Genomic DNA, 17,563 nt, shown 5'->3' with positions numbered 1-17,563 from the left:
CTCCATGACTGCACCAGCCGAACTCTGCTGAGATTACAGAGGGTTTTTGTCCTTAATCAGCCTCCGTAGCTGCAGTATTACTGGTGTCCACTTGATGTTGAAAACATCAGTCCTTAGTTGGAGCTTGGCTGTTGTGTTTTTACTTCAAAATATACACTTTCAAAAGGTGTTTGTAGTTTTCTCTGATGGTCGAACCCTCGATGATGGTTGTGCACAGATGAAGATGCTGCTCCACATGAGTTTGTGGAGCAGCTTCAGTGATCGCTGACATAAATTTTCAAGAATGTAGAACTCTGCTGGAGGGATAAACACCATTCTTCCAAAAGATGTTCCTTTATTTGGTGTTTGGCTGGTGGTGGAACGCCATCTATCAGTACCTTAAAGGTCTGGCGTCACTTTCATGCTCATCAAGCCTTTCGGTGAGCTGTTGTGACCTGCGTGGAAGCATCTACATCGGTCATGATTCTCATCTCGACCCCAAACAAAACCTCTACAAAATAATAGGAAAATGCAGTTTCTGGCATTAAATAATAAGAAACTGTGAATCTGGAAAAACAGCCGGTGTGGCTGCTGCATCGTGTGATAAAGCAGCCTCAAAGTTGTGCACATGGAAAAATGAACGGCCTGCCCTCGTGTCTTCTTCAAGGGCGTTTTCATCTTCAGATATTTGGTTCAGCCGAGGAAACAATAGACGACGTGGGATTTCTCAGTAGTTGTCTTTCCCTCAGGCTTGTTGCTTTGATTAAAACGGGGACCCTGCTGAAGCTGTTGGGTGGTCTTTTTTCATTGCTTTGGAATGTGGAGTCATTTTCTAGCTCCCTCTGCTCGGCTGATGTCCTTTAGCCTGAAGGTGAGCGAGAGATTAGAATATTTCTTCAATCATCAGTGTGGAGGCACAGTTGGGCCACTTTTTTTGGGCTGCTTTGACCCACAGACGGATGAGAAGAGAGAGAGATTAACCAGACAGAAGACAGAAGGACAGACTGACTGAAAACAGGCTGAATGTCTCTGTTGTTGTTGTCTTCCTGTTGTGGACATTTGCTCCTCTGTGGCTCGTTTAGAGGTGGAGGAGCTGGAGAGCACAAGCATCCCTGACACATCACTCCTGCCGTCTGTGTCGAGCTTTAAGTGACTGTTTGCAAACATCTCATTAGATTTTTAAGTGTGTTATCATGGAAATCCAATCACTCTTCCAAATCTCAATAAGCTTGTTCTTTTTGCTCTTGTACATAATGAAACATGTTATTGCTGGGAGAGCAGTAACTTGTGGACCATGTGGATTTAACCATGATCATTTCTCGCATCAAACGAAATTAAACCATAAAATGTCCTGTTAGGAAAAACAGGTCGGTGTGCGATCCTTTTGTGCACGAAGAAGAAGAAATGCTGAACAGTACTGATCAAGCAATGAGGCAGCACTGATCATTAACATATTAGTATTGTAGTACATGCACAGTAACAGTAATAACACCACATTTGGCTAGAATAACTTCCAGTGATAATGATCTCCAGCATCCAGAAATTCATCAAACATCTCTCCACTCAGCATCTTGCCTCACATTCATTCAGCCTCCAGCAGCCTTGAGAGAAACCCAGCAGCTCCAGCCAGGAGTTTGATCTATGACGTGTTCTCACACCGGCCCACGCAGCGCCCTACATACACCCATCCTCCTGCCATATATGTTAAGTAGCGTGGTAACATATGTGTCTGTATGTTGTGTTTATTGGTTGACGACAAATCAACATGAGGTGGTGGACAAGTTACGCACACAAACACAGATGCAGCTACTGTATAACATCCATAACCATTTTTAATGCCAAATTAGCATCATTAGTATCGTTCTTAAGCTTCAACCCACTATCTTTAATTAGTGGAGACAGTATATGCTGTTGCTGCTAACTGCTAACTCGTTTCACACATGTTGCACTGCATGCTCTGTCAGAACAGCGTCACATTACTGTCTTATCTCTCATTAACATCCATGTAGCCTGTGCAGTATACATGCAGGAGTTTGTCCTCTGGCATGGATTATTCCCCGCTTACACCTCTTAACATCAGTTCTGGCTCCAAATGTGGTCCACATTATGTACACATCCTCACATCCTGTGAGGGATTTCTACATTTTACATGAGCTACAGTAGCATCTCTGAAATGATAACCCATTTCCTCCCACTTGGCAGGTTTACTGTTAGGACCGTAGGCTACATGTGAACAGAAAATAATCATTGGCAAATAGGACAAAATTGTCAAAGTAGATGTGCACGCAAAAAAAGCCAGAGAGCTGATTGGACACAACAGAGGAGACGTAAAAAGGCAAGAACAAATTCTCTAGAAAAAGCTAATTAAACAGTAATCTGTCATATATGCATTTTAAAAAGGCAGTCCTCAAACCAGCAGTTGTTCTTGTTTGTTCAGTACATCGCAGAGTATTTGTAACACGAAACGCCTTCGAGCAAATTTTTCATTTTTCATTAGACAGCGAGGCTCCGAATGCGTAACCCAGTTCTCCCAGTCTCTGAGCGGCTTCGATTGGTGGAGACCATTTAGCAACGCTTTCTGTTAGCATGTCACGAGGCAGAGCGCATTCATTTTTCATGTCACACAGATTTTATGTACTATTGTTGTGTAGGAATGTGCAGATGGCTGGAAGTCAAGTCTCATCTGATCTTATTTGTCCAAATCGCAGCTTACAACAGGATATAGCAATTTGCCTCCTTTTGACCAATGTTAAGAGTTAGTCCATTCAGGTACGTTTACAAAACAGTTCAGCTGATATTCCATATAAAACATATAAAAAGTGCATAACATGCACGCGGTGCTGCAGCTTTACACTCGTTTAACATGATGTTTAAAATGCATCAGGTTTGGCAGCTGCACACAGCATTGACAGTGTTTACAGTGAGCGTTGATGCAGCAGGAACTTCCTTTCTCTCCATCAGACTGCACCGTTGAACCGAAACAAAAGTGATGGCTGCTGCACACGCTCTATCTAAAATTAATCTCTCTTCAGTTTGACTGTATTTCGGTTTTATTTACTTTATCTTACAGTGCAGGTTTACAATGAGAGAAGTCTGGAGCTGAAAATTTTGAAGTTGCTCCAGTTCTGCCAAAGATGCACAGTTAGGGCTACGACGACAATCATCGCGCACGAGCAAGGTTATAGAGGTAACCTTTGACCTGAAGGTCACCTGTTCAGCAGCTGCCAGGTGTGAATGTGTACAACTGTGCAAATATGATGAAAGTGTTCCTGTAAAAGAAACACTTCCTCCCTTTCAAACTTTGAATAAATAAGCGTGAAAAAACTCACTGCACAAGTACCAGCAGTAAAAGTCTTCATGGCGAGCATGAATTTCCCCCGAGGAAGACCCTGAAGCTCTGCCAGCTAACACTGCGTGAATGAAAAATGTGTCACGCTGTACTTCTCTTTAACTAACACCTAATATTTTGCATGTCAGACACATCCTGCTAAGCAACAGCTCACATTAATGCAACCATCGCGATCGTCCTGGAGCAGGCCGACATGTCGCAGCCATATGTCAATATGATGCAGTCAGTCAGACTGCGAGCGATCAGATAGCGGCGAGCTTCTCTTTCCTCTCCTTGAATCAGCTTTCCCCCCTTGCTCTGCTGCCCCCCCCCCACCACCCCAGGTGTCCTGTGACAGATCCTGTTTTCTGGATGATTGCTTTCAACAGGAGAGTTTGGCCTCAGACGGCATGAAACCAAACAGACAGGTGGAAAGAGCAGGTCGCCTCTGCCCGCTTGTGTTGTTACAGTACATTTGTCAATTGTTTGCTCGTTCATTCTCGTGTTTGCTTATTCATTCAGTTCATTCGGCTGTTGATTCTTTCCCATCTATGTAATCCATTCACAGGTGTAGCAAGAGATGGATGAGGGGCGTAAACTATGTCCTCCGTGTGATGATAATGATGGAGACAAATAGCAGTCACTATGAGGGGACTGTAAGATTGTAATGGCTATGGTTACGTTTTTCTCTGGGTTCAAATCCAAATGATGGGTCAGATAGCACCATAAGAGAAGGAGAAGGAGAAGAAGAAGAAGAAGAAGAAGAAGAAGAAGAAGAAGAAGAAGAAGAAGAAGAAGAAGAAGACATACTTTATCACCACACAACATGCACACACCATGCTTTTTGTTGAGATTGTTCCTCCGCATTCAACACATCCTGGTTGTCCTTCCTCCGCGGCACACCAGGAGCGGTGAGCGGCCAGCCGACAGCGGCGCCCGGGGACCCAGTTCCTTTTGCCACCTTTCGGTCAGGTGGTGATGATCTGTCTCTTGCATGTTTTTAGTGGGTTTTTTTATGGAGGATAGCCCAGGTGAACACGGGGAGAACATGCAAACTCCACATAGAAAGGCCCCTTTTCTCGAGCAGGCACCGAAGGCATGGTGGAGGACACGCCCCCCAGCGCCCACAGCGCCCCAAGCGGGAATTCAATTCAATATTCCTTTATTAGACCCACGAGGGGAAATTCCAATATACTGTACAGCAGCATCAATAAAGTGTGTAAAGTATTAGAACAAGTGCAATGCAAATTCAAAACAAGTATATATACAAGAGTGGGATAAAAGAATAACGTCATCCTGAGAAGTTGTAAATAGTATTTACAGATTTCTAGCTGTTACCACTGTCCCACTGTGCCACCCCAGGCAAAGAAGAAGATTCTGTATGTCAAAATATATGTCAAAACACTAGTGTGCATACATAGTGTGTTTTTAGCAGTGTGCATGCAGGGTGTGGCCGGATTAACCCTCCGTGCTCCCAAATCTTTTCCTAACAGTCATCATCTATCACCTCAAACCACCTGTACAGCATGTTGACACCAGTGTTGGCACAATCTGAGTCTATTCTACGTTTTTTCTATCCCTCCATTCAAGCCCTACTTATGCCGTTTGGTGGCTGTGTCGCAGAGTGCAGACTTGGCAGCCAGCACAGTACACCATCTTTTTCAAATCACAGACTGAATAATACATTCAGCAACTGCTTACGTAATCTCAATAAGAAATCCTCCATTCATACAAAAAAAAGCACTTGCTGATGCATGAAGCCGAGCACGCACACACGCAAACCGAAGCAAAAAGGACGCCGAGGCTTCCATTCAGCTCAGCGCGATCGTATCTGAATGGCAGCGCACTAAAGATACCGTCTCCGGTGCTGAGCCTGACATCGGCCAAGCCTCCGAATGTGTTATCCTCCCAGATGGACAGGAGTCAGCAGGAGGTGGAGAGAGTGTGTGTGCGTGTGTGTGTTGAGTGCTCCATTATACAGTGTTTCTAACCTGTTTCCATTCATGCCAGACGAGGTGAGTTATCCCACCTGTCAGTGACAGCACTTCAGGCACGTGCCAGCTCAGCCTCCAGTGCCTCCTCCTGCTCTTTGACCCCCCCCCCCCCCCCCTGAAAACGACTCGCATCCTGCAGCATCCCCAGCCAGCCTGCTTTTCACACGTCTCATCACAAACACTCTGCATGGGTGTGGCAACGCTGACAAAGAGACCGTGTCCTCAGTGTTGGAGGAAATCTGGGAGTTGTTTTACATGGACATTGTTTTTGACTAAATTTTGTTCAAACTGCACTTTATTTATATTAATAATAGATCAAATATCTATATAAATTAGCAAAGGGGTCACTGATAGTGAACTCAAAGAGAATTATCCTGTAACTCTGCAGGTTCCTTCAGCTTTGCAGAGCGTTTGGTTGTCACTCCATATTTTGGTTTCAATTGGACAATTAAACATTAACCAGACAAATGAATTAATAAAGTGCTACCAAAGTGAGCGACTTGCTAGAAAGTGGAGCATCTAGCAGCTAAACAGCCATGTATTTCCCTCCACGGTTGCTGGAATTGAACACGGAGCTAAAATGATCTCTCTGCTGTTTCAAACTGTTTTGTTCAGTTTAGATCAAAAATTCAGTCTGATGCTGGTTTCAGTGCAAAATTAGACTTTTGCAAGAACTTTTTATAATTAATTAATAGGTCATATCTGTCGTTCTCTTTTCAGCAAAGTGATCAAATCCTGATCATTTATTTGACTTTTGGAGTCTTTCATCAAGCTTTTACCAGGCGGTGACATACTGAGCATCACAGCGGCGCTAATAATGGAGCTGTCAATCACCAGTCAGGGGAGCGCCACTGCTACAAGCTACTGATCAGTGAGAGAAAAGCTTCACTTCACTATTTCACCCTGAGCAGCTCTTTGCACCAAAGACCAAAAATCAGTTTGAAATGTTTTAGGCTGGACATGAAGCAAGCTTGTGAACACATGAATATATTCAACCACATTTTGCATTAACATGACAGAAGGGAGACTTTTAAGTGTGCTAATGCTGCAATGTGAGGAGATGATTGGCAGGCTGTGGTTGAGATTCACAAGAGGTGACATATATTCTATTAATTATGTCATTCAGTATTCAGGTAAAGACATGGAGATGGGGATAAATGCCTGGAGGGGAACATTTCGTTTTGTTTTTCACCCATGAGAGAATCCTTCTTATTGCAGGATGTGAAAGGAAAGCAAAAATCAAAAGAAAGAAACGTAGATACAGCAGTGGAACTGCACTTATTAGCCCTCTTGACTTGGTTTCTGTATCAAACAGGCGAAAAAACTGAAGAAATTCACATTTTCAGTAGTGGAAGTCATTGTTCATCTCAGTCTTCAGCGTGTAGTGCTCTGCACAGGTAACCGTTTCCCTTTGCTCTCTGGATCAAATGTGAAGGGTTGTGCAGAATATTTTAATCTTTGTTTCCCTGCTTTCATCCCTCAACGAGCTCAAGACACTCATACCATTCATCACTCGGAAATGCTGAGTGTTCGCTCTGCGGCGCTAACGCAGGACAAAAGCAGGATAAATGAAGGAAGTGGGACCTCTTCAAAAGCCGCCTTCCCAAAACGTCCCTCCTGCTTCGGGTGCAGAGGAGATCCGAACTTCAGTCGAGCCGTTTCAACACGCAGACGAGAAAAAACTGAAATAAAACTCAAAAGAGGAGCTGGAAGAGCGTCTTTGCCAGCTTCTCCATTAAAACAAATATGCCATATTTCATGTTGGAGTGCAGAACAATTAGCTAATTTGTGCTGACAAGTGGCTCGGAGCTGAAGTCTGCCCAGTGTTTTCACACAGAGTCGTTCCCTTTGATACACACATGCGAAGGACTGCAGCAAAGGGATCTTATGATCTTATTGACACACACACACACACACACACACACACACACACACACACACACACACACACACAGAGGGCAGCCATGCAGCACCAGTCCGGAGTGCATTTTAATGATGTGGAGGAAACTCTGCTGTTTGCTGTGAGCTCCTGTGTTGTGGTTTTAGTCGTCACCACCTCCACACCGCTGATTAAAGCCACAGCAGCTGCTGCTCTGTGTGGAGGGGATTAGACCAGGAGTGAGAATTTACAGCCGCGGGATACACGCAGGATATGCAAAACTAAATATGTAAAGGAATATCCTCCACGTGTTTGATTGAACTCCTTCGCTACACTGGAAGAGAGTCATGAACATAAAATAGTTTTGAGCCTTTATGAAATCCAGCTTCATAATACGATGAGTAATAATTTATCTTGTTTACAGTCTGTGGCGTCGCTTCAGCGGCTTTAACAACACTTCTACGGGGAAAGTGCTGTTTGACTGGACATGAATGTGTTAGTTTTAAGGCTGTTTTCCTGTCTTTGGTGGTACAGAAAGCTTTGCTTATGAATCACAGCCTCCTCTTTCTGTTTTATGCTGGAAACCAGTTCAACAGATTTCCTTCAAATCCACAGTGGTAACAGTTGCAGCGCAGATGCTCAACAGGCTGACAAGTTTAAAGGTTTGTTTGCAGGAATTTTCCATCCTACTGAGCAGAGTGTCCTCACAAGCTGAGGAAATTTGCTAAATCTGGTGTTCTGGCAGTAACTCAGATTAAAAAGATTGACAGATTAACCTCAACATGAATCTGAGCGTTTGTTCTTGATCTACTCTGGCTTCAGTTGATCGTACGTCACAATCGTGTCCAAATGCAACCAATTTTAGTCTAAAGAGACGTCACTTTTGATCTCGATTGCATTAAATTCAGGCTCACCTTGTCAAAACTTATCTTTCTTTGTTGGATGGATAATGAATAATTAATAATAATTTCCTCCTCCTTTTTGTCCTCAAACAACACCAAATTATTCAGTGACATTTTATCTATTCAAACTAATCTGTTCGACATCTTTTCAATGACATTCTGCTTGATGTTTCCAGAAATTCACCCCTTCCCATTCAAATCGACGCCTATCCACGGCAGACCAGAGAAAACTGACAGCTGCTCTTGAACCTTTGGAGTGCATGCATGGTGTTGGTCTCTTTTGAAATGAGCTGGGCCTTATCAGCTGGAAAACACAATGGGACCACAGCATGAAGCCTTACACGAGTCCAAGTTAATAAAAACTCATAACAATACTGCAGAAAATTAATATTTTACATGTTTTTCTAATGGTATGTCTAGGCGTTCTCTAAAAAAACGTCCATTTCCTCTACTTATCTATACAAACATCTCGTGCAATCTATGTTTAGGCAAACTATATTTAGATTTGGGGTATCTATACTTATATTTAGGCTATATATCTTTATTTTGAGGCCATTTACTATATTTGGAAAGCTTGTGTAAAACCCTATTCGCACTGAATTCCTTGATTGAGCTGCTCATTACCTACTGAAGCACCACATCCTTGAGTTCAGAATTTCATCTTGGCTCTTATGATTGTGTGACGTTAAAACAACAAACAGCTCCTTTTAGCCAGCGCTCTTCCCTCCGTCCTCATCGAGCCCTCATGAGCTCACAAGGTGAAGCTTTCTCACGCTTTGCACAGCGTTTCCGTTGCATGTGTGTGTGGTTGTGTGTGTGTGTCGACTCGCGCTTCTTCTCATTTTTGAACCTCTGAGGAAATAAGAAAATGAGCATGCTGATTTTCTTCCTGATGATTATCAGGTAGATATGACAGACATGTTCAGTCTAGCTGTGAAAACCCAAATCTTATCTATAGCACGCAGAGACCAGAAAGACACTAAAATTAGATGTGCAGAATGGTAATGAGCGCTGTGGTGAAGATAAGAATGTGGCATACAGCTGCTCAGAAAACGCCCCGCTGACACCTCAGGACAGTACGTTTAGCAGCGTTTACTGAAATCTGCTTCATTTGTCAGTTCGTATCAGTGTTAATTCTCAACATTTTCCTGCAGCAGTCGAGTCCCTCCGCATTCCCCGTGATTCTGAAACTGTTTACGAGCCCGTGCAGCGAAGAGAGGAGCTGTGAAAGCAGGTGTAGAGTTTCCTGTAGACATCCTGTTCAGGAAAAGGACGCCTGCTCTTTTATTACATGTCCTGCGATGAAACTGAAGACAGGCACCACGGTTTATTTAAGACCGGCCCGACCTGATCACATGACGCTGCTGGCTGGATCATTTGTTCAGCCGCTCGAGCCATGACTGAGATGTTTCAACACTTCCTGCTTGTTGTTGTCCAAGAGGCTTTTGGACATAAAGCTGACATCACTCTGCAGATGCATTATTACTGACATACACGGTCCACTGGTGTGTTAAACAGGGTGTGTTAGCATCCATTTGCTCCAACTGCTGAACTGTACAGCAGTTCTGACGTTTGTGCATTGACAGAGGTTTGGAGGTCTGAATGTGCAGCGCCGGTTTGACCTCACTGTGAAGCAGAGTGTGGATGAAAAGCAATCAGCGCTGCGCTCAGTCATTATGTGAGGAGAAATTCAAACTTCCTGATTTGGAGTGATTCCAAAACACTGCGCAAAACGTCCCTTGTTTACAGCAGAGGCCTCGAGATGCCGCACAGTAATTTGTGTGGGAGTTTTGTTTTCGTGCCCTTTGCCTGGAAGCGCTTCGCCGCAGTACGTGTCAGTTTTTTAAAGCGACAAATCTGGAAGGCAAATTTGATCTTTTCTCTTGTTGAAATAGCTTCCTGGTTATTGACCTGAAATTAAGACTCATTTTCCAAATCTATTTAACGTTTCCTGCAGGCTGGCCGTCCTTCACCTGGAGGACCATCCTATTAGAATCTGCTAAAGTGTCCTTGAGCAAGACGCCGAGGTCTGAAGTCTCGTGTGTGCTGCGCTGCTTCTGACGTCGACTGATGATCAGCCGGCACAGACGTGAGCTGCTAAAGCTGCTAACGTTGACAGTTTGAATTTACGTGGAGCAGACGGGTTTATGAGCGTTCAGTGTTACATTCATTGTTGGAAACAGAAGCAAATGTGAAATCTTTAAGTCAAGAGAGCTAAAGCCCCAGTATTTCTAGGAATTACATAATTTTTGGGTGATTTTGCAGAACACAGTCTCACAGTGTGGTGAGTGGGTTATTGCCAAATTTTGTCAGATATGTTTTACTGGCATAGTCCAGATGAGCAGCATGTGAAAGCCACGTTTGATGCCACGATAAAATTTGTTCCAGCAGCAGAAATCATGTATTTCATGCATCTCACATTTTTATTTGGCTTGAATTTATAGTTAGAAAAACAGTTTATGCAAATATAGTGGTTCATTTGATTATTTTATGTAAGTTATTCATGAATTAAATGAATCCAAAAGCTCATTAGAAAGTCCATTAGAGGGATCAAAGCAGACCAAATAACAGTACGGAACAATGATGGAGACGGCGTTTCCTTCATTTTTTGGGGACAAACATAGACTTACACTGGAGACTGGAGACTTAACTTAAACCTAACCTTACTCTAACCTCAACCCAAGTCTTCACCCTAAAGGTTAATGACTTAATGACTTGCATTTTGTCAGCACGATGTGACCACATAAACAGATTTATGTCCCCACAACTTGCTTAACACACGTCCAAACATATTGAGACAGTGGCAAGCACACCTTTAAAAAAAACCCAAAAAAAAACAGCTCAGACATTATGTTTGTGCCACTGTGTCTCTTTTAAACAGATGAAAAGCTGCGTCTTTCTTGATCTCGGCTCAGTAATGATCAAACATGGCAGCTCTAAATGAAGATGCTGTGCTTCATCTTGCCAGTTCACCGCTCTGTTTTCCTCACGACGCACAGGGAAGCTTTGAGCCAGTACAGTGGCATTTTCGTCCGGCGTGCGCACTCCAGGTTTGTTTCCCACCAGCGTCTGTTTGGTGTTTTGGTGACTCGCTGTCAGCTCGGCTGTGGCTGAGTGGGAGGGGAGCTGCAGAGGGGGGTGTCAGGGGGGATCAAGCTGTGCAGAGCAGCTCTGCTGTCACGCTGGTCCTGACTGGATTTTTTTCATGCCTCTAAGTGATGCTCATGTAAGCAGACCCTATTATGAACCTTTGTGCACTTTGGTAACGGTGGTAACACTGTCGCCCAGGTTTGATTCCCGCTGTGGGGGCCGGGGACGTGTCCTCCACCATGCCTTCGGTGCCTGCTTGAGGAAAGGGGCCTTTCTGTGCGGCGTTTGCATGCTCTCCCCGTGTTCGCCTGGGGTTTCTTCCTTAAAAACCCCACTACCACTGTGTACTGTGTATACTGTGCTGTCAGTCAACCTGCATCTCTGACATGATTATCAGAGGCTTTGTGTTGAATCAGCTCTGAACTTTCTCTCCATCTCTAACTTGAGAACAGGAAGGAGAGAAACTGCAGCTGCTGTGAGACGTTTTGTCGATGTATTTTGCTGACGAGTGCGTTTCTGTTCCTCCTTGTAACAACTGCCAGATGTTGGCTTTGTGATATCCTGTCCCCATATTTTTCAGCTTGATGTGGAAAATGCTTCAGTGATCTCAAACATCACACAGGGTTTGGGATTAAAGTGTGAGGTTTGAACTGCTTATTATCACCAAAACTCCGACAGAGAGGACAGATGTGCAGAAGGAGGCATTTGTATTTATCTTTGTGAGGGACAGTGTGCATGAGTCAGCTTTAAAATATAAATACGTCAGAGTCAGCCTGAAATTTGCACGTTTTAATCAGCGGCTTCTTTTTAGAAATGTTAAAATGACCTCACCTGAAAAGATCAAGATGACCAACAGAGTACAAAATGTTCAAAGCAAAGAACAGCAGATGTGTTATTTAGTCATTTACTTATTCTCTCATCACATATATTCTGAATTAAAATGTTCTCCTAATGACAGACCGAATTTTCTGCAGGCAAAGTCCTTGTACTACCAAAATGGTGTGAAGACAGAAGCATTTTTAATATTGAAAAATGTCTGTTTTTAATTGAATAAGAGATTAATAAATATGGATAAAAGCAGTGGTGTTCACAATGGTATTGACAGCTTCTAAATAAAACCCAGTCCCACCCACAGCAGCAGAGACACTGCAGCAAAAAGCCTCCTTCAGTGACTGATGGTATTTGTAGTGGTTGAATGAGATGCGAGGGAGGCTTTCTGGTTTTCCATATTCATTAATGCAATTTGGCACAACGCTGCAGATTAGTTAACTTCTTAGGAGAAGTCAAATCAATTAACATGCGAATGTGCATTTAATCTAACAGCATTAAGAGTAGCAAAGAAACAACACAAGGCAGCGCACACTGGTTCTTCCTCTGTCACACACACTCCTGTCCGGACGTCGTCTCCTGTCCAGGTGTGCCAGGTGAAAACCTTCCACTTACATTTTACCGGCCAGGCGAATTCCTTTTGTCAGCACACTGCAGCTTCTTCACTGGCCGCCCTTTAACAAAGAAAACAAGTAACCAAGCAACAGAGAGGAAACAGCTGATCAGCTGCAGAGGGAGAAACACACTATATGTACGACTGTGACTGTATTAAACCTGGCACAGTTAAACCTGTAAACTTTAGATTATTTCACACGTCGAGCATATTAGCAGCGCCGTTTGAAAAAATGAGTGAGCCTTATGATAAAATAACAGCCAATCAAAGATGGTTTGATTAGCGGAGTGCAGCCACAGGACTGTCAGAGTGACGATGACAGCTCAGATATGAATGAAGATCCTCATTCAGGCACAGTGATGCAACTTTGTGGTGTGCGTGTGTGTGTGTGTGTGTGCACGTGTGTGAATGTTAATTTGTCCCATTAAGACAGTAAATTTCACACTTGAGCAGAGCCGGCAGGTGAGGAGGGACAGCTGGAGTGAGTCAGACGCAAACAAAGCCGCTGTTTGGATGAAATGAAACGTAGCTATAAATCTGAATTGTGCTTAACGAGGAGAAGAGATGAGGAGGAAACTTTCATGTGGTTAATCCAAAACACTCCAACTTAGTGTTTGTTTTATTTGTCCCTAAACTAACTTGGTCTGTTCCAGCCTTTGTCTGTTGTCCAGGTTTAAAGGGTCAGTTCACCCAGATCATAAGACACCTCTGCTATGTGTCTGCTGCTGCCTCTAAATCTAAACTGATCTGATTTAAGGTGAATTATTTTACTGTAACAGTTGTTTCCACAGGATTTAATGGCTATATTTCAATGTGAAGAGGTTCCTGACTGCCAATCACCAGATCAGTGCTTTTGAACTTCATTTGTGTTGTGCAGAGGGGAAAATGGAGCACTGCAATGTGGCTGTTTTTTACCTGCAGAGCACAAAGTGAATGAGTTGAAATAGTTCAGGAAATCTAAACAGTGGTCCAAGACTCAGACTTTTTGAGCATATAATTGAATCCAAACCACAAAGCTTAGAAAGCACACAGGTTCATTAGAGGCTGAGCAGAGGTAGATGTTTTGCATTATGCTGTGCAGATTTCATCGAGTCCACCCCCTGCAGCTCCTCCATCAGAGGAAGGAGAAGTTCACACTCTGGCTGCGTGGCTCAGCAGCAGGGATGTGTGGGCTCTGCAGGTGGTGTAGCAGCTTACATTGATTACTGTGGCAGCTGCAGAGTGCTGCGAGTAGATGTGACACATCTCTGAGGCGTCCTGCGTGCATTTCCCCAAAAACTCAGCTATTCCCGAGATCTGTAACTTAACGAGTGCTCTTTGTTTGCAAAGTAGGACAATACTGACGAGCAGCCAGGCCTCCATCACTGCAGCACGCGCAAGAGCATCCTGTTATTTCACCTTATAATCACCTTATTTATAACACAGACATTTGGAAGAGCTTTAAATGGAAAGTCTCACCTGGTTTGTCCAAAATCCAAAACACATCTCCTGACACCTTTTTAGATCACTGTTTACTCACAAGTGCTAGTATTAAGCAGTACTTTGTAAGCCTTTGCTAAATGCTAACATCAGCATGCTAACATTTTAATGTGCTTGCAGTGGCCATGCTTACACGCTGATTTTTAACAGTTACTAGCTTAGCTTGTTAGCATCAAAGTTTAGCTTGCATTCAGGTGCATGCTGTGCAGTTTGGGGGTCAGCTGCATGGTTATTTGGAGGCCAGTAAATAAGATTCTAGGAAAACAAATGATGAAGAGACACTCCACAACGATTTTTAAGTTTCCCTTCAGAAAGATACCACATCCTCACTGACAGCAGCGGCTGAATAACCAGCAGCAGGGAAGGTGCTGAAAAACAGAAACTCAACTTTATTTTTCCTCCTGTGGAAAAATAAAATTGATGATCAGGTTTCTGGACGAGGTTCAAAGGACATTAATAGCCAATTTGGACGGGAGTCGAGCAGAGAAAGGAGCATTTTCACATTGGTTTGACCCTGATTTTTCTTTCCGAAAGCAAAGTTTGAAGCTGTCTGAGCTCAGCAAATGTAACAGCGCAGAATGATGGATTAATGTGGGTCACTCGTACCAAGGTGAGATTTGGACAAAGTCTGCAGACGCCGCTGCACCTCTTCTTCTTTCCATCATCTCTCTGTTTGTCCATACGAGCCTTTTCCCCCGCTGTCTGTTTCACTCAGATTGTGGCCGTCTGTTTCTTTTTTTGGTTTCTTTCTCTTTGCTCTCTGTCTGCTCCTCTTCCATTTCTGTCTCTCCTGACGAACCTTCTCAGTGTCTCTGACTCTTGGACATGCACTTACGTTTCTGAGCTCACTGAATCCAGTGTGGGAATCCCTTTAGCTATATATGCACTCAGTGCTGCGCTCATCCCAGATCTTAAGAGTTTTAGCGGACATCAAACCTCAGGCAGGAAACTCCACTCAACACATGGCAGTCTCTCAACGTCCCAAAATATACCCAGAGAGATCAACAGAAAATACACTTCAATTGCTGCTGTGTGTTTGATATTACACTCCGGATACTGCTGCGTTATATAGGAATCAGGTCATTGAGCAGCTTCAAATCCTGGATCTTGTTGGATTTTGGCAGTCTGAGCCTGTTAGCACATGCCTTTGAGTTTAACCAGAGTTTACTGAGAGGTAGATTTACGTAGATTTGTATTGTTTGTCACAACTTTGCTAAAGAAGGACTGAAATTGTTCTAATTAAGTCCGTCAGTCAGTAGTGAGCTGTAGCTGCAGATTAATTACAGTCTTTCAGCTCAGCTCCGCCTGCCAGACAATTTAAAGAAAAGTGGAAAAGTTGAGTGATGGAAGAAATGGGCGGGATATTGCCTCTCTGTTCGAGGCTAGATGTGTTGAAGTGACGTTTTGACAGCATCTCTGCTGTTAATATCTGTAGATGCTTTATGCTAACAAGATAATTGTGATGTTAAAATGTGTAAAAAGATGGCACCGTGCAGCTAAAGTCAAAAGAAGAGCCTTTAATTGCATGTTTGCAACAGCGCGATGAGTGAAACCCTCCATGCAGAAACGTTGTGTAACACAGGCATGAAGTGCAGAGGGTCACTGCTGCTGCTTCCCCTGCTCTCCAGTTACACTCAGCAAACAGAAAGCAAACAGTTTTTTTTTCACACTTCGTCAACAGAGATGATAATTCAACGACATATGCGACACAGAGGGATGCAGTGTTTTCATTAATCAGAGGCTGTAAATAAACGCTGAGAGGTTGGTTGAGAGCCACTGAAACACGAGAGCTTCAGAGCTGAGTTGTGTTATTCTGCCGTCTAATTGCCTGTAGCACCAACACGGGACCACGCTAATTATTTTCAGCAAATCAGAGTAACAAGTGCGACTGTTTTGACGAGTTTCTCTGTCACCTCAGCGTCACTGAGAGCAGCTCAACGTTCAGCTTACGGCAGGATTGTCAGTGTTCCTGCTGCGTGATGCTGATCAGCAGGCCGGTCTGAGCATCTCTCTGCTGCTGTGACGCGGACCAAACAGAAGCACAGTCACTTACACTTGGTCTAAACATGTTGCCAGGCAACCCAAACTGGTGTTTGACTGCTGCCGTCACCAGCTTAAATTCCCAGAGGAGCCTTCAGAGGATGGATGTGCTGCCTTATTAAAACCAGACTATTTCCCATCAGCCTGTTGGTGTGTAAATGACGCCACGTGCCCTCTGACTCTCAAACTGGGATTGTTTGATGGTTTTGAACATAAAAATTTGCACAGTTTGTCTTTGAGCTTCAGCCTAATGTGAGAAATTTACCTTACATGAGACAAGCTATCACAAAAAGTGAATCGGTTGTGTGTGGAAGTAACGATAACACTGCAGCTGAGTAATTAGTGCCATCTTCGTACTCATACACACATACATTTGTACTTGTATATCTGTGAGGACCCACAGTTCATGGACACCCAAGCATAATGTGACTGTTAGCACGTTACTCCAAAACCATTAAGGCATTAATACGCTGGACAGGAAGTCTGCAGGGACGTATTCCCATTCAGCTGCCGCAGCCGCACGAGGTCAACAATTACGGTTTTGAATGAAATGTCTCAACAGCTGTTTTTTTAAAGCTTGTTTTTATTTATTTCTTTGCACAGTAAAAACACAAAAAACAAGCACTGGTGAGATTAAGGGCGTATTCACGCCTGACTTGTTTGGTTCGAACCAAACCAAAAAAAATGGCTGGTGCGGACCTTTTGGGCTGGTGTGAATACAAACCATCGAACTCTGGTGCCGACCAAACAGCTGGACCGAAACCCGGCCGGAGAGGTGGTCTCGGTTCGCTTCCAAACGAAGCTGGGAAATATTGTTTTGATTAGCGCGGTAACTCCAAAGATTAGCAGCACGCTATCAGACTTATTTTAAACTGATCAGTTTAAAATGAGTCGTGGCTCAACATGGAGCGAAGAGGAGACGAAATGTCTTTTGGAGATTTGGGCAGACGACAGCATAAAAAGTATGCTCGACACTGTGCCAAACACTTCTGATGCTCCAAAAGTTCTGCCAACGTTTGTGCTGAATGAAACAAATCAATACAAGCACAATGAATGCAGCATGCTGAATCTCCATAGTTTATTTTCACCGGCGGACCAAAGGACTTTCCTGGTCTGAATACACCCTGAGAAGACACAAAAGTCCTATAATCCACAAAAATAACCAACCAAGCAAGAACAAGATTGAAAGCAAAACATGAAGTTTGTCGTAATTTCCTGAAACTTGTAGTTTCATATTTTTTTTCTTCTGCGGTGAATCTGAAGCGTGAACAGAGAGCACGTGTGGAAGCCGACCGTTCTCTCTCATGAGGTGATGCCAGAAAGGGAGCAGCACAGCGACATGATCTTCCTCAACCTCACGGACGAAAAAAAACAGACGATTCGGAGAAATGATGGAATCATTTCCATGTAAAGAGATGTCAGTCATGTCCT

At 43.6% G+C, this 17,563-nt stretch overlaps 1 protein-coding gene across 1 annotated transcript in view; it reads left to right on the top strand.

The window, feature by feature from the left end:
• The window catches only part of htr4 (5-hydroxytryptamine receptor 4), a 141,560-nt gene that overhangs the window by 43,608 nt on the left and 80,389 nt on the right, over nucleotides 1-17,563 (top strand). The window lies entirely within an intron of this gene.

This window comes from Chaetodon trifascialis, chromosome 5 (genome assembly GCF_039877785.1).
Source record: "Chaetodon trifascialis isolate fChaTrf1 chromosome 5, fChaTrf1.hap1, whole genome shotgun sequence".
Taxonomy (NCBI): domain Eukaryota; kingdom Metazoa; phylum Chordata; class Actinopteri; order Chaetodontiformes; family Chaetodontidae; genus Chaetodon; species Chaetodon trifascialis.
This window is presented reverse-complemented; position numbering and strand designations above follow the sequence as displayed.